The 19,790-nt window shown below is 39.6% G+C and overlaps 1 pseudogene; it reads right to left on the reverse strand.

The window, feature by feature from the left end:
• LOC131740169 (dynein axonemal assembly factor 5-like) overlaps window positions 1–19,790 on the reverse strand; it is a 41,492-nt pseudogene that overhangs the window by 17,994 nt on the left and 3,708 nt on the right.

Here is a 19,790-nt window from a genome sequence, read left to right on the forward strand (position 1 = left end):
AATATAGCTGGGTATCATCAGCACAGCAATGGAAGTCCACTCCGTGTCTGCGGATAATGTCACCTAACGGTAGCATATATAGTGATACACAATGAAAACGCAACAGTCAAAGTTTTACATCAATAGCTCATTGCGCACATACAAAATGTTATTTACATTTTAAATAGTGGGCAGATAGGTTTGTTGATTTTTTGAGTAGTATTGTTTCCTTGGGATAACAACATACTGAGCTCAAGTCATGTGATTTCATAAAAACGCCAGGTGCCCAGTGTTTGGTATTTGAGTAGAGTTAAAATTGCCAAAATGAGTTGATTAAGAATCTGTATAAATAGCCATTCGAAAAGACATGATTTTAATTAATGTAAGAACAGCGAAAGATACGACCATGTCCCGCTTGAGTAATGAAGATCGCCTGGTTGCTATCTGCATGATTGAAGACGCCCTGTCTGTGAGAGAAGTTGCCCGGAGAATGAGATGTTCTGCTTCAACAATCAGCAGACTAGTCCAGAGAAACCAGGAAACCGGTTCTGTGAGGGACAAGCCACGTTCTGGAAGGCAGCGGATCACCACACCAGCCCAGGAACATCACATTCGAGTGATCCATCTGCGTAATCGTTTTCAGACTGCAGTGGCTACAGCACAAGAAATTCCAGGAAGAAATAACCCGCGCATCAGCAGAATGACTGTAGCTCACCGTCTGCATGAAAATGATTTGCATGCCGATCAGGGGTAACATGTTGACAGCTGAGAGATGAAATCGCCGTCTTCTGTGGGCCAGAGAACATCTGAGGTGGTGGCAGAGAGAGTGGTGGAGTGTTTTATTCACTGATGAATGTTTTGCCCTTGGCAGACCTGACAGAAGAGAACATGTGTGGACACATCACGTGATGTCGGGAGGAATCTCCTTTAACACACGAACACCTTTGGTGCAGATGAGGGCAACCTTACTGCTCAGTGATACATTGACGAAGTCCTTGAGGCAACAGTTTTTCCGTTCATGCCAGCCAATCCGGAAGTGTCGAATTTCCAGCAGGACAATGCAAGCCCACACAGTGCTAGGAATACAATTGCACAACTTCAAGAAAACAAAGTCGAGGTCTTGCCGTGGCCAGATTTTTCTCCTGACCGAGTCCAATAGAACATCTGTGGGACCAAATCGTCAGTGCCATCCACAGGAGACAACCGTGACCAGCCAACCTTCGCTGCACAGCAGTCTATCCAGAGACTGATCAGGTCTATGCGTCAATGCTGCCAGGATTGTGTTAATGCTCAGGGAGGTCATACCCGATACTAACTTTTTAATGTTTTCATTTTGACAGTGTGTCACGTTTCATACTGAAAACTTATCATGACTCCTTTGATCTGTATTTTTGTTCACATTTTCTGTGATTTTGTTTGATATCTGTGTTTAAAATATTTGATTAAATCCATTAGACCTGAGTGTTGCGTTTCTTATGTGCATCAGTATATAATGAAAACAAGGGACCTAGAATGGAGCCCTTTGCAATATCACAGACAACTTCCGATAATGCCAATTTTACCTCCCCAATAGAGACAAACTGAAACTGATCAGAAATATATGATTTGAACCAGGATAGGACAAGGCCGGACAGTCCCACGATTCAGTAGGATGGAATGGCCTACAGTATCAAAGGCAGCACTTAGATCTAGAAGAATTAAATCTGATGGAAAGCCAGAGTCAGAGCTTATCAGCAGATCATTCACAACTCTGACAATGGCTGTCTCGGTGCTATGTGCAGCACACAAACCAGACTCAAACTCTCGAATATACCATTAAGAGTTAGACATTTTTGTAATTGAATTGCACAACTCTCTCTAGAACCTTATCTAAGAATGGTAGGTTTGACATTGGCCTATAGTAATTGAGGACTTTGGGGTCCAAATTGTGTTTCTTAAGCCTAGGCTTTACTACAGCTACCTTAAGTGCTGAGGGAACTATACCGGAGGAAAGTGAACCATTTCTAATTTTTTTAATGTGGGTATTAATAACACCAAGAACATCTTTTACTAAGTACTTACAGTAAACAAATTAATTCCAGTAAATCTTATCGTATTGCCATGCCATGCCTTTTTAGATCTCACATTTTCCTATATAGAGGCACACACTATGTTAAACGTTGATTTGATTTATAATGGTATTTTTTTTCATAGCATTCATTAACAATAAAACTGGCGAGTGTCTCTTGCACTCTTTTCCATGCTGCGCTTCCTGCTGAAGGAACTCGTTCGTCACACATGAGCTGCTTCTGGGAGTTTGAGTCCTTGTAGGAAAACAATTCAGAATGCTTTGACAATGATTGAGTGTTTTTTCTTTTTTTATAACTTCCAGAAGCTAGATGCATTGGCTTGAATTTGAGTGCCAGTCAATGCTTTTCCTATGTCCTACATGTTTTCAATGTCACCTTACTGTAATTCTTTCATTGAACTTTAAGAAGTTGACCAGAAGTACAACATTTAAATATCTGCAAGGAGCGTTCAATAAATATTCTTCACTAACAGCTTCTAATAAATTACGATTGAAAAATCCAAGTCACCTTTATCATAATGGGTGCCTTTTTCATTTAGGAAAATCTGAGACGTACAAAATGCTGGCTATATAGAAGATTTACTGCACTTATTTTGTTAGGACCGCGTGTAGTTTAATGAATGTGCAGAATCATTGATCTCGGATCAGGAATTGCTGCACATACACTCTGCTGTGCTGTGCTGGAGGCCCCTTGGTTTTGTTGCAGGGTTTCTCATTTCTCAGTGCTGCTGCCAGACACTCCTCCGCCAGGTTAAACTTTGATTTGCTAAATAGGATTGTATCACGCAGGTGTGAAATGCCTCTTTGAAATCACCTCTTTTCAATGGCAATAGGTCTGAGTGCATCTGCATTTAATGTATGACCTGCATCAATTAGAGGTTCTTAACAGAGAAGTTTCATTTCCTTTTTGGATTCCAGCAGTGTTAACCTGTTCTCAGATATGGCTGTGTCTTTTTTTTATATTTGGCACTGCAGTTTCTGAGGGGAATATGACAGCACAGTTGTCTGATGGGGTGTGGTGGATGTCTGAAAATTTGGATCCTCTCCTAAAAAAAACTAACAAAATACTAGAAAATATTTCAAGTAAAATAATGTTACTCTTCACAGTGTAGATAGCATTACAATTCATACTGTAGATAGCATTATAGTTCATACTGCTGATAGCATTATAATTCATACTGTAATAGCATTATAATTCATACTGCTGATAGCATTATAATTCATACTGTAGATAGCATTATAATTCATACTGCTGATAGCATTATAATTCATACTGTAGATATCATTACAATTCATACTGTAGATAGCATTATAATTCATACTGCTGATAGCATTACTATTCATACTGTAGATAGCATTATAATTCATACTGTAGATAGCATTATAATTCATACTGTAGATATCATTACAATTCATACTGTAGATAGCATTATAATTCATACTGCTGATAGCATTACTATTCATACTGTAGATAGCATTATAATTCATACTGTAGATATCATTACAATTCATACTGTAGATAGCATTATTATTCATACTGCTGATAGCATTACAATTCATACTGTAGATAGCATTACTATTCATACTGTAGATAGCATTATTATTCATACTGCTGATAGCATTACTATTCATACTGTAGATAGCATTACTATTCATACTGCTGATAGCATTACTATTCATACTGCTGATAGCATTACAATTCATACTGCTGATCGCATTACTATTCATACTGTAGATAGCATTATTATTCATACTGCTGATAGCATTACTATTCATACTGTAGATAGCATTACAATTCATACTGTAGATAGCATTATTATTCATACTGTAGATAGCATTACTATTCATACTGTAGATAGCATTATTATTCATACTGCTGATAGCATTATTATTCATACTGCTGATAGCATTACAATTCATACTGTAGATAGCATTACTATTCATACTGCTGATAGCATTACTATTCATACTGCTGATAGCATTACAATTCATACTGTAGATAGCATTACTATTCATACTGCTGATAGCATTACTATTCATACTGTAGATAGCATTACTATTCATACTGCTGATAGCATTACTATTCATACTGTAGATAGCATTACTATTCATACTGCTGATAGCATTACTATTCATACTGTAGATAGCATTATAATTCATACTGTAGATATCATTACAATTCATACTGTAGATAGCATTATTATTCATACTGCTGATAGCATTACTATTCATACTGTAGATAGCATTACTATTCATACTGCTGATAGCATTACTATTCATACTGCTGATAGCATTACTATTCATACTGTAGATAGCATTACTATTCATACTGCTGATAGCATTACTATTCATACTGTAGATAGCATTACTATTCATACTGCTGATAGCATTACTATTCATACTGTAGATAGCATTATAATTCATACTGTAGATAGCATTACTATGCATACTGTAGATAGCATTACTATTCATACTGCTGATAGCATTACTATTCATACTGCTGATAGCATTACTATTCATACTGCCCAAGTACAGAGATAGGGGAGTGGGTAGATAGAAAAACTACCTTTTTATTTTGATAGAAATATTCAACTTATGTAAACCTTCACAGTGTCACAGTAATAAAAATAACAACTCCACACTTTTTAATCATTTTATAGACAATCTGTGCACCAAAATGTTCCGTTTGGCAAAGCACCACTTAATGTGCAGGAGCAGGTTGATCCAGGTGTATACAGTAAGGCACTCTGCAGGAGCAGACAGGTTGATCCAGGTGTATACAGTAAGGCACTCTGCAGGAGCAGACAGGTTGATCCAGGTGTATACAGTAAGGCACTCTGCAGGAGCAGACAGGTTGATCCCGATGTATACAGTAAGGCACTCTACAGGAGCAGACAGGTTGATCCAGGTGTATACAGTAAGGCACTCTGCAGGAGCAGGCAGGTTGATCCAGGTGTATACAGTAAAGCACTCTGCAGGAGCAGGCAGGTTGATCCCAGGTGTATACAGTAAGGCACTCTGCAGGTTCAGATTGATCCAGGTGTATATAGTAAGGCACTCTGCAGGAGCAGGAAGGTTGATCCAGGTGTATACAGTAAGACACTCTGCAGGAGCAGGCAGGTTGATCCCAGGTGTATACAGTAAGGCACTCTGCAGGAGCAGGCAGATTGATCCCAGGTGTATACAGTAAGGCACTCTGCAGGAGCAGGTTGATCCAGGTGTATACAGTAAGACACTCTGCATGAGCGGATTGATCCAGGTGAATACAGTAAGGCACTCTGCAGGAGCAGGCAGGTTGATCCCATGTGTATACAGTAAGGCACTCTGCAGGAGCAGGCAGGTTGATCCCAGGTGTATACAGTAAGGAACTCTGCAGGAGCAGGCAGGTCGATCCCAGGTGTATACAGTAAGGCACTCTGCAGGAGCAGGCAGGTTGATCCCAGGTGTATACAGTAAGGCACTCTGCAGGTTCAGATTGATCCCAGGTGTATACAGTAAGGCAGTCTGCAGGAGCAGGTTGATCCCGGTGTATACAGTAAGGCACTCTGCAGGAGCAGGCAGATTGATTCCAGGTGTATACAGTAAGGCACTCTGCAGGTTCAGATTGATCCCAGGTGTATACAGTAAGGCACTCTGCAGGTTCAGGTTGATCCAGGTGTATACAGTGAGGCACTCTGCAGGAGCAGGCAGGTTGATCCAGGTGTATACAGTAAGGCACTCTGCCGGTTCAGGTTGATCCCAGGTGTATACAGTAAAGCACTCTGCAAGTTCAGGTTGATCCATGTGTATACAGTAAGGCAGTCTGCAGATTCAGATTGATCCCAGGTGTATACAGTAAGGCACTCTACAGGAGCAGGCAGGTTGATCCCAGGTGTATACAGTAAGGCACTCTGCAGGAGCAGGCAGATTGATCCCAGGTGTATACAGTAAGGCACTCTGCAGGTTCAGGTTGATCCAGGTGTATACAGTAAGGCACTCTGCAGGTTCAGGTTGATCCAGGTGTATACAGTAAGGCACTCTGCAGGAGCAGGCAGGTTGATCCAGGTGTATACAGTAAGGCACTCTGCAGGAGCAGGCAGAGGGGATCACACCATTCATTTCAATAGGGATTGTAGAGGGGATCACACCATTCATTTCAATAGGGATTGTAGAGGGGAGCACACCATTCATTTCAATAGGGATTGTAGAGGGGAGCACACCATTCCTTTCAATAGGGATTGTAGAGGGGAGCACACCATTCATTTCAATAGGGATTGTATAGGGGATCACACCATTCATTTCAATAGGGATTGTAGAGGGATCACACTATTCATTTCAATAGGGATTGTAGAGGGGATCACATCATTCATTTCAATAGGGATTGTAGAGGGGATCACATCATTCATTTCAATAGGGATTGTAGAGGGGATCACACCATTCATTTCAACAGGGATTGTAGAGGGGAGCACACCATTCTTTTAATAGGGATTGTAGAGGGGAGCACACCATTCATTTTAATAGAGATTATAGAGGGGATCACATCATTCATTTCAATAGGGATTATAGAGGGGATCACATCATTCATTTCAATAGGGATAGTAGAGGGGATCACGCCATTCATTTCAATAGGGATTGTAGAGGGGATCACACCATTCATTTCAATAGGGATTATAGAGGGGAGCACACCATTCATTTCAATAGGGATTGTAGAGGGGATCACATCATTCATTTCAATAGGGATTGTAGAGGGATCACACTATTCATTTCAATAGGGATTGTAGAGGGGATCACATCATTCATTTCAATAGGGATTGTAGAGGGGAGCACACCATTCTTTTCAATAGGGATTGTAGAGGGGAGCACACCATTCTTTTCAATAGGGATTGTAGAGGGGAGCACACCATTCATTTCAATAGGGATTGTAGAGGGATCACACTATTCATTTCAATAGGGATTGTAGAGGGGATCACATCATTCATTTCAATAGGGATTATAGAGGGGATCACATCATTCATTTCAATAGGGATTCGGTCGGGACCCAAAAATGATGCTGAATTATACAGAATGCCAGTATGTAGAGGTGCTGGATTAGACACGTTTTATTTACTTGCTTTAGTTGAAAACAAACTACTTTATTTGTTAGTCACACAAAAGCAGTAAACAAAGCTGTAAAAACTTATTTGTCTCTGACACCCTGATTTTCAAGCTGTGGTTTGTTTTCCAGTTCACTTGTTAGGAACATTTGGTTATATAAACATTCAGTATTGAACATGTCAAACTGTTTTGTGAACAGTAAACATGCTGGCTAATTGTATGGGTGTTGCTTCCTGATAGTATCATTTAAGTGTAATGAACCAATGCTTCTAGCTGTTGGTTATCGTATCAGCATGGTTTGGACAGCTGTTCCACCCTAGTTCCGGAAATGGTTTTGGTTGGCTTTACCTTTTCAGATGCTTGGCATGCATCAGGGTTAGACAGCATGTTTCCAATGGCCACAAGGTGAGGCTTCAGTGTTTACCCTGAGCTGCCTCTAATGACAGCAGCCAGAAAAATGGGGTGTGCTGGAGATTGTGATTTCAGGAGGCTGGTCAGGATCATCTTCAGAAAAACGTTTTGATCAGCTCAGCCTAGTTCAAACACTGGAACAAATGGAAAAACAAAAAGCTTTTGACAACGCATTTTTGTCCCGATAAATATATAGGTTGTCCTCTAAGTCAGGCATAACTGTTACTATTGATCTCTATTGCTTTTCAAATGTCATTATGGAATGAGGAACACATGTATGTGGTGCAGACAGTCTACAGGTGTGGCAGCCTGATCCAACACAGAACTTCTTAATCGGCAGAATATATGACATTGCTTAGGGTCCTAACTTACCAGAGACCCAGTATTTGTGAACATGTTTATCAAAAATAACAATTTATTAATGGTCTAAAATGTCATTCATGGTAATGGATGACAACCACGACTGTACTTCCGTACAGGCTTCAGTTATTTTACAATCATAAAACATGCGAGGCCACTGTCACTTTATTATTGGACTAGTTGAGCAAGCCCTGTAGAGTGTGTTGAGCAGGAGTTCCATGTGCTGTATGATGTGCTCTCTGTTATATCTCGGCTGATGGCCGGAAGGATTTTTTACGACAACGTCCTAAAAATCAGTTCTCAACATCCAAGCACAGGATGTTCCACTGAAGAGAACTGAAGAAAAAAACATACAGCAAACATACTAGGAGCTTTGAAAACGATAGAACCGAATCTGTTTAGCCTAGAACAAAGAAGAATTAGGTGGGGCCTTGTTGGTTTCAAATCTTAAATCACAGCACAGAAACCAGGACCAGAGGACACAGCTGGAAACTAAGTGGAAATAGACTTGATAGAGGGAGGGAGACTTCTTCACACAGAGAGTGATGAGGGTATGGAATGGGCTACCTAATTATGTTGTTGCTGCTGAATCACTGGGATCCTATGAGAGCATCCAGCTAATAGGAACCGTGAAGCTTTGATGAGCCGAATGGTCTCCTCTCATTAGTAAATGTTCTTAAGAGTATAGTTGCTGAAACTGAACTTAACTAACCTTTTAACCTCAATCTAAAATCCCCTATCATGTAGAACATTCCCACTGGACTTTTGAAGAAGGAATTATAAGTCAACTGTGAATGGCAAAGGTTATTGAAGCAAAGGTCAAAAAGACAATTCACAGTGACATTTCCCTTGCCTTACACCTCAGGCAGGATTTTCAAATTCTGACAGTTCCTGTTTCTTCATTTCTTCTCATCAGTTGTCATAACTGTCTCTTCCCCATGCTACACTGCTTCAAGCAATTATCCCCTTTACATCTCTGAAGAGCCGCTTATCCAATTGTCATGGAACTTGGTATTCATGTTATTTAGCATAGGTTATTGAGAATATTGGATTCTGGGAATATAAGGTCATTCAGCGGGAGAATTGCTTATTAAACTGTGATTAAATATGTCACTGCCAAGAAAGGGATTACCCGCTTAGAACATTGCTATCAGGATGGCATGCTTATGCCCTTTGAACAATTGCGAGGTAAGTTTCAACTATCTAACAAACATTTTTTTTGCTTTTTACAATTGCGAAATTTCATTAAAACAACATTAAAAGGCCAGTTGAGGATGCTCAATATGTCAGAGATTCAATCCCTTTTTCATCAGGACCAATTATCTTGTAAATCTATATCTAGAGTCAACAATATACTCATGCAAGGAATCCAAAACCAAACCTGCATTCCTCACGAACTAAGTGGGAGATAGATCTGGAAATCTCCATTGACGAGGGGATGTGGTAACCCTGATATATCGTCAGTGTGTTTTAGATGTGGGGTAAAGGAGGGCACATTTATACATGCCACTTGGCAATGTTCTAAACTCCTGCGGTTCTGGCAGGAGGTTTGTGACACTTTGTCACTGATTCCTGGTGTTCCTTTTCCAGTGGACCCTCAGATCTGTTTGCTAGGGAACTTTTCTGGTGTTCAGCTCACAGATAGACATGAAATAAAATGTACTGACCTGGCACTGGCTATTGCGAAAAAATGTATAACTCTGAAGTGGAAGCTAGACTCCCCTCTCCTGGTTTCACTGTGGTATGCTGAAATTAACAATTGTCTACCTCTGGAAAAAAGAACTTATGCAATAAGGAATAAGACAAACATATGGCAACCTTATATAGACTACATGGAAAGACTTCCTTTCAGACATGTTGACCCTAATATATTATAGTTAAGAGGAAGGAATCTTGCAGAGGTTACAGCCATTAAAAGATTATAAGACAAGTTGAACTTCTAAAAGTTGAAGTTCTATTTGTCAATTTTAATCTCTCAATTTTTACATTTATTTTTTGTTATATATATTTTTTTCATCTTGTGTTTGTACAGTGTTTCCTTTGTATTGTTCTGTTACTTTGTTCTGCAAAATGGAAAATAACAAATAGTATTTAAAAGAAAAACATGTAATTGCCAATTCTATACTATTCTCTAATCTTGTAGATTTACGTCATGGTCATCAATTTTTCAATTTTGTCACACATTTTGGATTAATCTGGAGAATTGCTTATCAAATCGTGATTTTAAAACATGTCATTGCTAATTCTTATTCTGTAATATTGTCGATATGTCATGGTCATCGTAGGAGAGCTCTGATTGTGGCGGGGGGTGGATGATTTGACATACTTGTTTTAAATTACTCTGTGGAAACCGATCCAATAATTCATTACAGTGGTCTTTCCATGTTTTATTTGAATTTTTATAACTCTGAACAAGGCAAAGCGAATGCCTACAAGTCAAGGTAAAGACAGTCACCGAGAAGTTTGAAATGGTAATAACTTGTGAATGGTTTTAGGAATGGTGACCATGGCACAAATGAATAATGACACAGGGTCAGCTGATTCTAAATAAAGAACACGACCGAACTACAAGGGTGCCACAGGTTCCAGCGTTGTATCTGTTCTGAAGAAACTACGTACATGCTGAACTGTACAATTACATTTCTCCAAGTATGTGTCTGTCTGAACAGTTCTGTGCTTTTGAGACACACTGTTGCACACAGGATAGACAATGACATGGAGTGTAACACGAATGTCACGATATGATATGCATCTCCATATGCAGGTCACAATATGATACACGTTCCTGATGGGCTGATTGCATGATGCAGAGGATGATCAAATCATCATTTTAATGATGGACTTTTTATAAAAAGACAAACATTAATTGAGATAGGCAGGGTACTGTATGTATACATACTAAAGAACACACTTGCTCTTCATTCAAGAACGATTTGGTGAACTATAGTGAGCTATGTTGTGCTATTAGTCTTGTATAACAATACAAATGATACATACCTCTGTTAAATCATGTAAAGAAAGTATCATGCTTCATCGATACACCTCTAGGAATGACCCAGGTAAGGATTTAGAAATCTCAGCAGGGTCAGCCTTAGTTTTTGTGCTCTGTAATTTATCCACACAGAGTAACAGAAGGTGCAGTGTTCCTTTGAGCTCCTCACAGCTGTACAGCAAAATAAGATCAAATACATCTCAACAGAAAGTCAGAAGTGAAAGACCTGCCCTAAGGATCTAAGTAATTATGTACCTCGGCATGAAAAGCTCTGTAATTTATCTATTAATGACTGTGTTTCGCAGCCAGCATGAAGACTCATTTGTCAACTACAATGTCCAGTGGAAAGTTGGTTTTCAATCAGCCTTGAGGCACTATTAAAACTAGCATGTAAAGGCCGCTGCTTGTAAGGTTTCATTAGCAAGAACATTTGGTTTCTAAGATCAAATAAAAAGCTAGAAATGAAAGGGGCAGGCTGTGTGTGACCCAGATGGCTTGTGGTTGACGTCAGACCAGGAAGTAGACAGACAACAACACTGGAGGATGGAAGCGCTGAGGCACAAGCTTAATAAGAAATAAAAGATTTAAACAAAACAGAAACACTTTACACAAAACAAAACGGCACAGTGGCCAAAATAAACAGGCAGAACAGACACAAACCAAACAAGTATCGTGCTGGTGTAAAACCAGCATAGGTAGCAATTGTTTCCTTTTAGTTTCTTTTCTCCCGACTCATGTCTCTAACAAAAACAAAACATTGTGTTCTTAAAATACCAAACCATAGATTAAAATAATAATAACACAACACAAATACAAAATAATACATCTACACACAGGGGTGGGGTGTACCCGTCACACTGTGGTAGTGGGATAAGCTCTCTTTGGCACAATATCGGGCCCATTTTTGGTTTGAACAGCCCTATGCTTAAACCAACCCAGGGGACAGGTATATTAGAGGGTGATGAAATGAGTCTTTCTGTTTAATGCTCATGAAAGGTGGCGCGGGCTACAGTCACAGAATGGGTTTCCCATGAGACTGCACCTCAATAATGACCTGAATACCCACTGCAAGCTAGCGAGGGAGCTCTCTAAAGAAGAGCCTTTCAATTGGGTTTGAGTTGAGACCAACACAGTCATTGCATAGACCCGAGCCACATTCAAACTCTTAAGATATGACAGGCATGCAAGCTAATAGCCTGCTACATCCAGTTTATTCATATCACAGCATTTATATTTTCTTTACATAATCCCCATTGTTTCAATATTTTTTAATCACACAACATTGGTAAATCGACTAGGGAATTCTAGGGAAACTTCTACTTTGGAATGTTTGTTCGGAGAAAAAGCAGTTTCTTGCAAGGATTGCAGTGTATCCAGATCACGCTCCCTCCTGCAACAGTGCTGGTGATGGAAATGAGTGATGTCGTGGAAACAGAAAACCAGCATTTTGGAGGAGGGAGCATCATAACTTTATTTCTCTCCGCCAACTCTCCCGAGTAAATGTTGAGAAATGTGTTCCCCAGTTGATTTCCCATGATGTGTGGATAAAAATGTTAAAAGCGCTGGCAGGATGTTTAAAACTCTGCGATACAGACAGCGCAGGACACAGTAATGGTAACACAATGCATTGCTGCTGGTTGTTCTTCACCTGTTGATCACAACTGAACCCCAGTTAGTCCACACCAAATAAGCACCTCACACTTCAGCACAAAACTCGCCTTCCCCGAGGCCATGAAATGAAAAACAAACCACTTCTAGGAATTGGGAGTCAGTCCTGAGACTCTGGGATCAGTCAGTCAGCAGTGAAACTATCTGCCAAGAACCCTTTAACTGCTCTTTCTAGTTAAGAATAAACTTTGGGTTCAAATGTGTGGATTTAGAAACACAATCAAATTAAAAAGAAGGCTCCTAAGAAATCTACACTACCTTTAAACAAATATCCAACATAAATTAAATTCACAATTTGCCAGTACTCTCGTTGCAGAAAGGAGCAAGAAGAAATTATGAAGAAAGGACAGAACAGATCATCTAAAACTGAGCTGAACTGGGCTGATGTAATTGTATAATGTTCACAAAGGGGTTATTCACAACAAATATGATGGCACCTGACATCTGACCCACTTCTCAAACCAAAATGAGATAAAACAAATAAAAATAAGTGAGAGTTATATAGTGGAGTACTCTCCACTAAATCTTTTTTACAGTGTACTTTAAAACCTCTGGCCTTTTCTTCAAATCTTTTTTTTCCTAAATAACTTTTTGAAGACCCTAAATATATGTTATATTATAATTTAATATGATAAACATTCACAGTCAGAGTCAGGTAATTAAATAAACTGGTTTCACATAACCTATTAGCACTAAGCTTGGACTATCTATGATAATGGAAGTCCTAGATAGGTCAGAGTCAGTCTCAAAATGTCCATTGAGACAGAGGAAGAAATATCCTCTCGCCCGTTGGATAGTGAGGGGGTGGCAAAGTCAAAAAGTCAAGCTTGTCCTTCAAGTCTTCTTCATTCTGTTGTTGCCACTGGCAACCGATTTCCATTACACGAGAGTAGATGTTAAAACTTCATGCTGATTTGAACTCGGCTCTCGCCAAGATAAGCACCAACTAAGACGTAGCTTTACAGTAAACTAATGTGATCCATATGCGTCTCCATCCATTTACGTTTCCTTCCATGTGATGATGTAGATATCCTTCTGTCTGGTGTTAATGGCTGAAGTGTAATGCTGGCTCCAGGGATCAGCTTATTTTGCCTCCCTGGCGCATCAGCACACACAACGGCTGCGATGCTGGCTCCGGGGATCAACCAAAGTGCGGCCTCCCCAGCGCATCAGCATGACAACCGTCTGGATTGAGCTAAGTAGGGTACATCTCTGGGGTTTTCAAGTGGGCACCTTCCATCCTCAGTGTTTCATCGACTAGCCCACGACACCTCAAGAGGGCTCGACGGTGATTCTGGCGTCCCAGCATCACCCCCCTCCGTCCCCCACTCAACTCAGCCCAGCTTACTTACCTGTCCCCAGCCAGAATCTTTCCGTCTCAACCACAGCCAGTTGCTGCTCCTCTCTGCTGCTTCAGATAAGTTCTTCACTGTGCGACGCAACTCTTGGCCACTGAATCCGACGTCTCTGAGAAACCGGGTTGTAGAGTGTGCCACAAATCCTCGACAACCCACTTCCACTGGGTAAACCCGAACTCTCCATCCTCGCTGTTCCGCTTCAGTGGCTAGTTGAGCATACCGCAGTTTCTTCCTCTCATACGCCTCATCTACAGCATCCTCCCATGGCACTGTTAACTCTACCAGGTGAACAAGGCGTGCTGATCCAGACCACAAGACAATATCTGGTCGAAGGTTAGTGGTGGCAATCTCAGGTGGAAAAATAAGCCGTTGACCAACATCTGCCAGCATATTCCAGTCTCTAGCAGCTTCCAGTTGTCCTGGGCGAGGATTGGTTTTAACACCTTTTCTTGGTGGTTGCTCTCCTGGGCGGAGGAATGTTGTCTTTTGTGTGTAATGTTTTGATGGAACAGGTGGCAACTTATTGGTCATGTTACGCTTGTCTTCCAATGCTAAGGCCAAACATCGCAGCACCTGGTCATGGCGCCAAGTAAACCGTCCTTGGCTAAGAGCCACCTTACATCCTGTCAAAATGTGCCTTAATGTTGCAGGTGATGAACACAAAGGACATGAGGGATCCTCTCCTACCCAGATTATATTATAATTTAATATGATAAACATTCACAGTCAGAGTCAGGTAATTAAATAAACTGGTTTCACATAACCTATTAGCACTAAGCTTGGACTATCTATGATAATGGAAGTCCTAGATAGGTCAGAGTCAGTCTCAAAATGTCCATTGAGACAGAGGAAGAAATATCCTCTCGCCCGTTGGATAGTGAGGGGGTGGCAAAGTCAAAAAGTCAAGCTTGTCCTTCAAGTCTTCTTCATTCTGTTGTTGCCACTGGCAACCAATCTTCTTCCAGGCAGCCAGAAGCCTAGGTGATAAAAGGAAACAATTTAAAACTGATACCAAAGCAAGCCTCCTCTATCTCCTCCCCTCTAAGTATTTTTATTGTAAAACATGAAATCTGTCACTACACTCAGAAATGCTTTCAGATATTGTTACACTTCCTAGGTCGCCTGGAAGGAGAAACTGTCCCACCCCTTCAACAGCTTCTTTAACCAACCAGCTGCTTCCCCCCTTGACTGCTTTCAGCCAGAAACATGCTGACTTTAAAGACACTGCTGAGGCAACACAGGAAGTGCAAGTGTACAGATTTATTGGACACCTGAGAACTTTCTTTAACCTAATGTAGTAGCAGAGCACATATTTTTCATTGTGTTTTGTTAAAACTATCCAGCTAATGAAGGTGCAAAACAGGTAAAATTTCTGTAATGATTAGCCCCCACCTGGGATGAAATCCACTGTGAAAGAGAGATAGTGGAGGCAGTTGTATGTGCGTTCACTGCAGAACTGGGGATCCGATTGTCATGAAACATGGTATTACCATTACTTAATATAGTATGGAGAATATCAGATTCTGGAGATAAACAGGGGTGTCATTAAGCGGGAGAATTGCTTACCAAACTGTGATTAAACATGTCATTGCCAATTCTAAATTATTCTCTAATCCTGTAGATATATGTCATGGTCATCAATTTATTTTATATTACATTTTGCTGTGGATATTTTGTTATGGGCTTTACCTTATTTCAGGTATTTTATCACTGAAGCCAATGAGGAGCAATAGAATTAGTTTATGAAAATAAGAAAATATCTGTCTCGTAGGTTCAAAAGCCAGGCCCCCACTACAGTTGTGACAGCTAGTCGCACCTGGAAGCAAAAAGAGACAAAGACAAACTTAGAACATTTTCACATAATTAACATTTTAACACAAATAATTCCAGAAATCTTACCTGTTTTGCACCTGCATTTTCATAACATTAGACTTAAATAAGCAGTTTTGAAAGAAACACATCGTATACACCAAGCATGTACTGCATTTTCATTTTAAAACATTATATCTGGTACTTTAGGTTAAAGGAAACTCTCTGTTTCTATGCCTTATTCTCGGGTTATCCGTTTGCACTTCCTGGGTCATTTCACCTCAGCAGTGTTTTCTGGGTCATTTTACTGGATGAAAGCATGTCAGTCAATAGGGGAAGCAGCTGATTGGTTATTCACAAGAAAGAAGCCAGTGAAGGGGTGAGACAATTATACCCCTCCGGTCCAAGACTGACTAAAAGCATGGCTTGCAAACAGAGATTTCTTTGACCTAGTGTAGTACCAAATATCCTCCAATATGCATACACCTCACCGTCTCCTTTATCATACGAGTAATAGTGTCTAACATGACAGTATTTCATGGGTGATTCATAAAAGCCATTTACCATCAAAAAACTTCACTCATCATTACATTAGAATAACATGCCCTTGGAGACCAATTTTCTCATCAACATGTTATCTTACTGTTTGGAGAACATATAAAGCAGGTTTGTAGCCTGTTCATTACTCTATGTGGAGAAAATGTGAAGCTTCGGTGTGCTTGTGTGGGCTGTGCACCAAGAGGAGGGAGATATCTTGGAAGATGATCCTCCCAGAGGAGTGAGAAGACCCAGCAGATTTGACCCTCTGGATTGCTCTGATGATGTGATTCGTAGCAGGTATCCAATTAACAGGAGCACAATTATTCACCCTTGTGGAGAAATACAACATGAACTGAAGAGTTGAACGGCTAGAAACAAGGTTGTGCCCATGCTAATGAAAGTTACAAACTTACTGCATGATTTGAATTCTGATGTAAGCGAGTTTTTATATATATATATATATATATATATATATATGAGAGAGAGAGATACTCTAGTTAGAGTTGTAATCCAATTTCGCTATGAAATCGAGTAGTATTGCATGACAGGCAGAGTTTTTCAATCTAGCTGTATTTATTTATTTTAGTAAAATAAGTAAGGTGTACTGTATGAGAAACAGATTGCAGATGTATTATTATTGTATGTATTATTATTTGAATAAATTGTGCAGGTATTTGAAAACTGAGGTAATACAGTTACAAATAAAAGCATATTTAAATGTTTTAAACATGAGAAAAATAACCGGAGCTTGCTGATGCTCCAGTGCCTTCTATACTTTCTTGTGTGCTAACATTAGAGGAAATTTCTTTTCTCAACCAAAAGTAAAATATCATGAACCAAAATGACATTTTCTGGAATGAATTTTTTCCAGAGCTGTGTATATATATATATATATATATATATATATATATATATATATATATATATATATATATATATATATATATATATATATACACAGCTCTGGAAAAAATTAAGAGACCACTGCAAAATTATCAATTTCTCTGGTTTTACTATTTACAGGTATTTTTTTTGTTTTATTCTATAAACTACTGACAACATTTCTCCCAAATTCCAAATAAAAATTTGGTCATTTAGAGCATTTATTTGCAGAAAATGACAACTGGTCAAAATAACAAAAAAGATGCAGTGTTGTCAGACCTCGAATAATGCAAAGAAAATAAGTTCATATTCATTTTTAAACAACACAATACTAATGTTTTAACTTAGGAAGAGTTCAGAAATCAATATTTGGTGGAATAACCCTGATTTTCAAGCACAGCTTTCATGCGTCTTGGCATGCTCTCCACCAGTCTTTCACATTGATGTTGGGTGACTTTATGCCACTCCTGGCGCAAAAATTCAAGCAGCTTGGCTTTGTTTGATGGCTTGTGGCCATCCATCTTCCTCTTGATCACATTCCAGAGGTTTTCAATGGGGTTCAGGTCTGGAGATTGGGCTGGCCATGACAGGGTCTTGATCTGGTGGTCCTCCATCCACACCTTGATTGACCTGGCTGTGTGGCATGGAGCATTGTCCTGCTGGAAAAAACAATCCTCAGAGTTGGGGAACATTGTCAGAGCAGAAGGAAGCAAGTTTTCTTCCAGGACAACCTTGTACTTGGCTTGATTCATGCGTCCTTCACAAAGACAAATCTGCCCGATTCCAGCCTTGCTGAAGCACCCCCAGATGAGTCCAATTTTCAGCTTTGCCCAACACCTGGTCGTCTAATGGTTAGACGGAGACCTGGAGAGGCCTACAAGCCACAGTGTCTCGCACCCACTGTGAAATGTGGTGGAGGATCGGTGATGATCTGGGGGTGCTTCAGCAAGGCTGGAATCGGGCAGCTTTGGCATAAAGTCACCCAACATCAATGTGAAAGACTGGTGGAGAGCATGCCAAAACGCATGAAAGCTGTGCTTGAAAATCTGGGTTATTCCACCAGATATTGATTTCTGAACTCTTCCTAAGTTAAAACATTAGTATGAACTTATTTTCTTTGCATTATTCAAGGTCTGACAACACTGCATCTTTTTTGTTATTTTGACCAGTTGTCATTTTCTGCAAATAAATGCTCTAAATGACCAACTTTTATTTGGAATTTGGGAGAAATGTTGTCAGTAGTTTATAGAATAAAACAAAAATGTTCATTTTACCCAAATACATACCTATAAATAGTAAAACCAGAGAAACTGAATTTTGCAGTGGTCTCTTAATTTTTTCCAGAGCTGTATATATATATACTGGGCAGCAGTGTGGAGTAGTGGTTAGGGCTCTGGACTCTTGACCGGAGGGTCGTGGGTTCAATCCCCGGTGGAGGACACTGCTGCTGTACCCTTGAGTAAGGTACTTTACCTAGATTGCTCCAGTAAAAACCCAACTGTATAAATGGGTAATTGTATGTAAAAATAATGTGATATCTTGTAACAATTGTAAGTCGCCCTGGATAAGGGCGTCTGCTAAGAAATAAATAATAATAATAATAATAATAATATATATACACACACACACACACTATATATATATATATCTTTTTTTTTTAATGAATGGAAATTAAATGTACCTGTGTCAAAAAGTCGTTGCACTAAGTGTGAAAGCACATCATCCATGGACTTCCCAGTGCCTTACTGCATCACTGTGCTTGTGGCTTGAATTACAGACACTCGCACCTTCGAATGCTGGTGTGATATGGTTTGCATCAGGGGCTTTAAGTGAATCTGCCTCCATGTGAAAATGTTCTGTAAAGAAAAACATATATTTGTCACGCAATGAGTTATAATACATCTAAAGCAACTCATTTCATAAACTTCGAACAGCTAAATAGGTCTCAAAAGTGCAGTTTTGAAAGAAAAACGTTTCAGCACTGTGTATTTTCATTTTAAAACAGTAGGGCTGCGGAGAGAAACAAATGTTTGTGTAGGGCTCCAGCTCACTGTAATAGTTTGACTTGGTGAGGATTTTCTATTGATTTTGTGGTGGTTTTTGTTTTTTTTAAACAGTAATTTTGCTCTGTGAGCTTTCTTTTTTGTGTTATTTGAATAAATACAGGCTCTGGCGCTTAAAACTGCAATCTACCGTCTGACTTTCTTGTTTGTATTCCACCACTGGTCACAGGGTCACTGGCTGAAAGCATGTCAGTCAACAGGGGAAGCAGCTGATTAGTTATTAACGGGAAAGAAGCTATTGAAGGGGTCGGACAATTACACCCTCCAGGTGACCAAGCAAATGTAACACTAATTGAAAGCTGGGCTTGCAAAGAGATATATCTGTAAGTGTAGAGCTAGATATTGTATTTTAAAATAAAATGCAAACTTGCTGCTTTCAAAACTGGACGTTTGTGACTGGTGCAGTATGATTAATGCAAGTACAGAACCTGTAAATGATTCTGTCAACTACAATACCATTGCCTTGAGAGTTAAACAAAACGACCAACTGCAATTATACTAATTTAGAGAAAGGTAAAGTCATAGCAAGATGATAGGATATCTCCTCTAATTACACGTTTAGGTTTAATTGTTAGTTTTACTGGAAG

Source organism: Acipenser ruthenus, chromosome 13 (assembly GCF_902713425.1).
Source record: "Acipenser ruthenus chromosome 13, fAciRut3.2 maternal haplotype, whole genome shotgun sequence".
In the NCBI taxonomy this organism is placed as follows: Eukaryota; Metazoa; Chordata; class Actinopteri; order Acipenseriformes; family Acipenseridae; genus Acipenser; species Acipenser ruthenus.